Genomic DNA, 8,238 nt, shown 5'->3' with positions numbered 1-8,238 from the left:
AACCCTTGCCCATAGTGGAGCATAGGGGAACCCTTGCCCATAGGGGAACCCTTGCCCATAGGGGAGCATAGGGGAACCCTTGCCCATAGGGGAACCCTTGCCCATAGGGGAGCATAGGGGAACCCTTGCCCATAGGGGAACCCTTGCCCATAGGGGAACCCTTGCCCATAGGGGAACCCTTGCCCATAGGGGAGCATAGGGGAACCCTTGCCCATAGGGGAACCCTTGCCCATAGGGGAGCATAGGGGAACCCTTGCCCATAGGGGAACCCTTGCCCATAGGGGAGCATAGGGGAACCCTTGCCCATAGGGGAACCCTTGCCCATAGGGGAGCATAGGGGAACCCTTGCCCATAGGGGAACCCTTGCCCATAGGGGAGCATAGGGGAACCCTTGCCCATAGGGGAACATAGGGGAACCCTTGCCCATAGGGGAGCATAGGGGAACCCTTGCCCATAGGGGAACCCTTGCCCATAGGGGAACCCTTGCCCATAGGGGAGCATAGGGGAACCCTTGTCCATAGGGGAGCATAGGGGAACCCTTGCCCATAGGGGAACCCTTGCCCATAGGGGAGCATAGGGGAACCCTTGCCCATAGGGGAACCCTTGCCCATAGGGGAGCATAGGGGAACCCTTGCCCATAGGGGAACATAGGGGAACCCTTGCCCATAGGGGAGCATAGGGGAACCCTTGCCTATAGAGAAACCCTTGCCCATAGGGGAACATAGGGGAACCCTTGCCCATAGGGGAGCATAGGGGAACCCTTGCCCATAGGGGAACATAGGGGAACCCTTGCCCATAGGGGAGCATAGGAGAACCCTTGCCCATAGGGAAACCCTTGCCCATAGGGGAGCATAGGAAACATCTCCAATGTTTTTCTATTGGGCAAGTATTATTATTATTATTATTATTATTATTATTATTAACCTTTATTTATAAAGCGCTGTAAATTTACACAGCGCTGTACATACAATCTTTTTAATTAGACGGTTCCCTGCCCTCAGGCTTACAATCTAAAAAGACATGACATAAAAGGAGAAGGGAAAGGTGGTGGGGCTAGTAGGCTAATACATATAAAGTACATAGCAATACAGGAAATGGTTCGATAAAACAGGCACCAAAAGAACATCAAATAGCAAGCGACAATTATGCAGTGCATAATTCTCCAATGGTTCTCTATGGGCAAGTATGGTTTCCCTATGGGCAAGTACTATCATTTTTTTTAGTATGTCCCAATTTTCTCTTCTGTCTCTACATGTACATGAAGCAAACTTGCCTCCGAAGCTTGTTGTTGTTGTGTGCCTTCAAGCTGTTTCCGACTTATGGTGCCCCTTGCCTTGAGAGTCAGGGCAGTGGTTTGGGTGTTGGGCTCCCAACTTGGCCATGAAAACCCACTGGGTGACTTTGGGCCAAAGTCACACTCTCTCAGCCTCAAGGGAAGACCATAGCCTCTGAACAAATCTTGTCAAGAAAACCCTATAATAGGGTCGCCATAAGTAAAAAATGACTTGAACACACACACCCATGGCAACCCTATACAAGGGTTTTATTGGCAGGGGGATTCGATGTTACCATCCTCCGAGGCCGAGAGAGTGTGACTTACCTAAGGTCACCCAGTGGGTTGCTATGTCTGAGCAGGGATTCGAACCCAGTTCTCCAAAGTCCCAGTCCAGTGCTCAAACCACTACATTTTACAGCCAATATAAGCATCCTGGCCTTCCTGGAATATTCTATGGAGAGAATACTTGTTTCTCCAGAATGAAAACTCTCCACCTGCACAGTTTCTTGCCTCACCAGTTCCCTCTGTTTTTTCTCCCCATGGTTTAAAGGGGGCAAATAAGGTGGGAACTGCCTTGTCTGAAATCCTCCTGGCCAGAAAACACAAAAACACGAAAGTATTGAGTCTTTTGGTGTGAAAAAAACAGGGTATTAATAAAGTAAATAAATAAATAAATACCCTCCTCCCTTGTTTCCATTTCCCATGAAGGGGCTTACTCCCTGGGAACATTACCTTTCCAAGTGTGTTACAGATTCCCTTGCCTGGAATACCAAAATCCCAAATACTCCCAAATCTAAAATTATCCATGTTATCATAAAAAATAATAAATAAATAAACTGTTTATTTATAGCCCGCTTTTCCTTGGCAGATCAAAGCGGGTTACACAGAAGTACACAAATGTACACTTTACAAACAGTAATCACATAAGCATCCAAATCGATATATAAACTATTAAAAACAATATTAAAATTACAAGATTAAAACCATACAAAAACTAGCTTAAAGTGCTGGTGCAACGAGTGCAGCGGGGAGAGAGCAGATCTTACAACATCTGGGGGAAAGCCTGTTGGAAGAGGAAGGTTTTTAACCTCTTCCTAAATAGGTCAAGGGAGGTAGCCGAGCGGAGCTCACCAGGAAGAGAGTTCCAGAGCTGTGGGGCTGAGCTGGAAAATGCCCTCTGTCCAGTCACAGAATATTTCGTATCTGGAACCCTCAACAGTTGCTTCCTGGCCGACCTGAGAGCGCGGGGCAGATTATATGGGGAGAGGCGGTCCTCCAAGTACCCTGGGCCCAAGCCATTTAAGGCTTTATAGGTAATAACCAACACCTTGTATTGCGCCCGGAAGCGAATGGGCAGCCAATGTAGATCTTGTAGGACAGGTGTTATATGGCTGGTCCTGGAACATCCAGTGACCAACCTTGTTGCCATGTTCTGCACTAATTGAAGCTTCCGGGTTTGGTACAAGGGTTGCCCCATGTAGAGCGCATTACAGAAATCCAACCGAGAGGTCACCAGAGCATGTACCACTGTTTCAAGTTCCCCCTGGCCCAGGTAGGGTTGCAGCTGGCGTATCAGCCGAAGCTGATAACAAGTGCTCCTGACTGTCACATCCACCTGAGATGTAAGGTGGAGCAACGAGTCCAGAAACACCCCAAGACTGCGAACTGAGTCCTTCAGGGGGAGTGTGACCCCATTCAGGACAGGTGGAAAAATTTCCTTCCCCAGGCCCGGGGAACCTATCACGAGTACTTCCGTTTTCTCTGGATTCAGACTGAGTCTGTTTTCCCTCATCCAGCCCATTACTGACTCCAGACAGGCATCTAGAGGAGAGATGCCATCCCTGGTCACTGCATCAGTCGGAGACACAGAGAAGCATATTTGGGTGTCATCAGCATACTGATAACACAGCGCCCCATGTCTCCGGATGATCTCTCCCAGCGGTTTCATGTAAATGTTGAATAGCATGGGGGACAAAATGGCTGCTTGAGGGACACCAGATGTAAGTGCCCTCTTATCGGAACAACAGTCCCCCAGCTGCACCATCTGGAATCTACCCAAGAGGTAGGAACGGAACCACTGGAGTGCAGTGCCCCTGATACCTAACTCTCTCAAGCATTCCAGAAGGATACCATGGTCTATGGTATCGAAAGCCGCTGAGATGTCTAAGAGCACTAACAGGGACACGCTACCCCTGTCCATGCCCAGACGGAGATCATCGACCAGGGCGACCATGGCAGTCTCGACTCCATAGCCCGCCCGGAAGCCAGTTTGAAATGGGTCTAGAAAATCAGTATCATCCAAGACCGATTGAAGCTGAATGGCAACCACCATGTTGATGGCTGAGATAGTGACACATTCGCTTTATGATGGTTCAATGTCACACAAGCTTCGTTTCATGCACAAAATAACAACAACAAACAATTATGTATTTAAATGTACTGTTTTTAATCTTATAAACCACTCTGAGTCCCAGTTTTGGGGAAAGGGTGGGATATAAATAATAATAATAATAATCCAAAATTATCCATACTGAGATAGTGATTCTTGCTTTCTGATGGTTCAGTGTCGCACAAGCTTCATTTCATGCGAAAAATAATAATTATGCATGAAAAATAATATGATTTTGTTAATATTTTGTGCATGAAATGAAGGTCATGTGACACTGAACCATCAGAAAACAAAAACTATTATTATTATTATCATTATTACTTTGTGCATGAAATGAAACTTCTGTGACACTGAACCACTAGAAAGCAAAAGTGTCACTATCTCAAGTTATCTACGTGTCTAGATCAAGGGAAGTAATAGTGCCACACTATTCTGCTCTGGTCAGGCCCCACCTGGAATACTGTGTTCAGTTCTGGGCACCACAATTTAAAAAGGATGTTGAGAAACTGGAGTGTGTCCATAGGAAGGCGACAAACATGGTAAAAGGTCTGGAAACCATGCCTTGAGAGGAATGACTTAGGGAGCTGGGGATGTTTAGCCTGGAGAAGAGAAGGTTAAGAAGTGATATAATAGTCCTGTTTAAGTATTTGAAGGGATGTCATATTGAGGAGGGAGAAAGTTTGTTTTCTGCTGCTCCAGAGAACAGGATCCAGAGCAATGAATGCAAGCTACAGGAAAAGAGATTCCATCTCAACATTAGGAGGAACTTCCAGACAGTAAAAGCTGTTTGACAGTGGAACAAACTCCCTTGGAGTGTAGTGGAGTCTCCTTCTTTGGAGGTTTTTAAGCAGAGGCTAGATGGCCAGCTGTTGGGGATGATTTGATTGTGAGTTCCTGCATGGCAGGGGGTTGGACTGGATGGCCCTTGGGTCTCTTCCAACTCTCTGATTCTATGGATCATTGGGAAAGGTTGCATCACATCTGCTGAAGTGCAGCCAGACATTGTCTGGATGTGGCTGTGGAGATGTGCACTGGGTCAAGAAACAGCCTTGTGGGGGAAGGCAGAATAAAACCCTGGAGAAACGTGCTTGTGGAGCATTATTCTCTGAAATAATAATGTATTTTCACAACCTAGGATGTTGTACTCCCAGCCCCCATTGGCACTCCTTTGAGCTGGGTGGTTCACCTTGCTGCATGGAGGGGCCAGTCCTATGTAAGATGTGTGTGTGTTGTGATTTTACACAAAACTGTGTGATTGTTGTAGGTCTCTCATCTTTTGTTCTTCTCTTGATGTGTGTCTCTTGATTTTTAAAAAATCACATGATTAATTACATACGCTAAAAATGCTTGTTCTAGCTAGCTGACTAAAGAATAACCTTTTGTTGAGTCTCTCCTATGTCAATAGAAATTTACTGCATAAATTTGTTTAATATGGTTGAAGTATAACTGTAATAATGAAAAGGGCTGCATCCACACTGCTGAAATAAATCCAGTTTGACACCATCTCACAGACAGAGAAGGCTAAATGTCTCACAAAACTACAATTCCCAGAATTCCATAGCCTTGAACCATGGCAGTTAAAGTGGCGTAAAAATTAGTTCTGCAGTGCGGACTCAGCCTAACTGAAAAAAGTGGACAATTTGGGTCTTAACCTCATTATAAAAATGATCTGTCTTTCTGGATGGCCCCAGCCTTAAGCAAAATGGGTTAATTCCTTGTGATGATGCCCCATACCCATGACAGATGCACTGTCTCTCCGTCACCTCAATATTGTATGTTTTGCAGGTTTATACATGTTCGTCACACTGTTTTAGCTTTTGTTGTTTTAGATATGTATTTTCTAATTCAAACACTTCTGTCTACCTATAGTCTCTGCCTCAAGTCTAAACCAAAGCAGGTGTTTCAATGCCCAAATTCATTCAGAAAGATGGACAAATGTTTTTGGTGCATAAAACCTGCATCCACACTGCAGAAATAATCCAGCTTGACACCACTTTAACTGCTATGGCTCGTTGCTGTGGATTTGTAGTTTTGTGAGACATTTAGCCTTCTCTGTCATAGAGATCTGATGCTCAACAAACTACAATTTTCAGAATTCCATAGCATTGCGCAATTGCAGTTACAGTGGTTTCAAACTGGATTATTTCTGCAGTGTGGATGCAACCTTAGTCTCCCATTATCACTGCACATTTTGAGGCATTTTCAGCTGTCGGATTCTGTTGATACCATTTGTTTGCATTCTTCAATCATAGGTCCTTTACCTCATTTAGTAAATCATGACATCTCTTCTCTTTCACACTTTACTAATTAGGATATCTTAGGTCTAAAACACACTGCAGAAATAATCTAGTTTGAGACTGCTTTAACTGCCCTGGCTCAATGCTAGGGAATCCTGGGAACTGTAGTTTGGAGACTTTTAGCTTTCTCTATCAGGGAGCTCTGGTGCCACAATGAACTACAATTCTCAGGATTCCCTAGCACTGAACCAGGGCAGTTAAACCAGTCTCCAACTGGATTATTTCTGCAGTATGTTTTCTTAAAACAGTGTGCAAATTGTGTGACCCTCCAGATGTTCTCTTTGCTGTTTTTCCACTGGCAGGCAAATACCTTTTAATTTAGGAAGACCTTTGGATCTCAAACTCATTTGGCAGAAGGCTATTTTAATGCAGTGTGCTGGCTTTTTGTCTTTATTGTTCTTGTTGTTTTAAATGTATGTCTTAACTTTGTGCTTTTAACAGAATTTTTTTCTTGTTTGTATTTTACTTTGTCAGTTTTAGCCCCTGGTGATGCCACTGACCATAATATAGAACTCTACTACAGCTGCAAAAATCAGGGCCCATATAAAGCATTCTCACTTTGTGACAATTGTGTTTTTTCTCTTAAAGCATTTTTTAAAAACCTTATCTAAAAAGATATGTAAACAGCCAACTTCCTTGAAATTGAATAAAATGCTCACAACACAGCGGAAAAATCATGCTTAAATTTGGCTTGCCTGTTTATCAGGGAGAACTCCTAGAAGAGCTATGGCTGAAGGGGTAGCTGTTGTTGTGTACCTTCAAGTCATTTCTTGGCAAGTTTTTTCACAGGGGGTTTGCCATTGCCATCCTCTGAGACTGAGAGTGTCACTTGCCCGAGGTCATTTAGTGGGCTTACATGGCTGACTCAGGATGCGAAATCTAGTCTCCAGTAAGTTGTAATATCTTATGCTTCCTAAGACCGCTAGCTCAGACAAATCTGAGTCCCCAGTCAAGAGGTCAGGCTGTTTTGCTGTATCCACGCTGAGAAATAGGTATTTCTGACAATTGAATATTTTAAGATTGTTGGGTTAATGCTAAACAAATGAACACTGAGATCCTAAATAAGTCAGGTGCAGGTGGAGTTTAAAATGTCACTAGGATATCTAACACAATATACCGGCTTCCAGAGAGGGAGGATAAAGACAGCCGGCACAAAAGAGCTTTTCCAGCACACTTTGTGCCCAGTCAATGCCTGTTTTGGGTTGTGAGCTGTATCTGGGTGCCAGATGGTGAACCGCTTGTGTGAAGATGTACTGGATACCTCCTTCCACCAAGTTGCAAAAGCATAACTACTAGTAGAGCCCACTGCTATGCTAGTTTGGTGGTCCAACAAGATTCTGACAAGTTCCTTCTCCTTTTTAGACGAAGTGCTGAAGTTCAGTGGGCCCTTGTTATCTGCTAGGGTTTGGTTTCAGGATCCCCCCATGGATACCAAAATCCATGGATGCTCAAGTCTCATTAAATATAATGGCATAGCAAAATGGTGTCCTTTATATAAAATGGAAAATTCATAGAATCATAGAACCACCATAAGAGTTGGAAGAGACCACAAGGGCCATCCAGTCCAACCCCCTGCCATGCAGGAAATCCATATCAAAGCATCCCCGACAGATGGCCATCCAGCCTCTGCTTAAAGACTTCCAAAGAAGGAGACTCCACTACACTCCGAGAGAGTTTGTTCCACTGTCAAACAGCCCTTACTGTCAGGAGGTTCCTCCTAATGTTGAGGTGGAATCTCTTTTCCTGTAGCTTGGATCCACTGCTCCGGGACCTGTTCTCTGGAGCAGCAGAAAACAAGCTAGCTCCCTCCTCAATGTGACATCCCTTCAAGTATTTAAACAGGGCTATCATATCACCTCTTAATCTTCTCTTCTCCAGGCTAAACATCCCCAGCTCCCTAAGTTGTTCTTCATAGGACATGGTTTCCAGACCTTTCACCATTTTAGTCGCCCTCCTCTGGACACGCTCCAGTTTCTCAATGTCCTTTTTGAATTGTGGTGCCCAGAACTGGACACAATATTCCAGGTGGGGCCTGACCAAAGCAGAATACAGTGGCTTGCTATTTGGATTTTATACTTTTAAAAAATATTTTCAAGCTGTGGATGCTGGAACCTGTGGCTAAAAAATCCATGGATAAGGAGGGCCCAACTATATTCGCTTTTTTGCAGAGTGACCTATGGTCGAGATGCCAAACAAAATGAGTTGACTGGTGGATTGTACTATGCTACATAGAAATACAACAGTATTGATAATCCTATAAGAATAGTAACACCGAG

This window comes from Sceloporus occidentalis, unplaced genomic scaffold (assembly GCF_023333645.1).
Source record: "Sceloporus occidentalis isolate IW3139 unplaced genomic scaffold, rSceOcc1.0.p SCAF_3, whole genome shotgun sequence".
NCBI lineage: Eukaryota > Metazoa > Chordata > Lepidosauria > Squamata > Phrynosomatidae > Sceloporus > Sceloporus occidentalis.
This window is presented reverse-complemented; position numbering follows the sequence as displayed.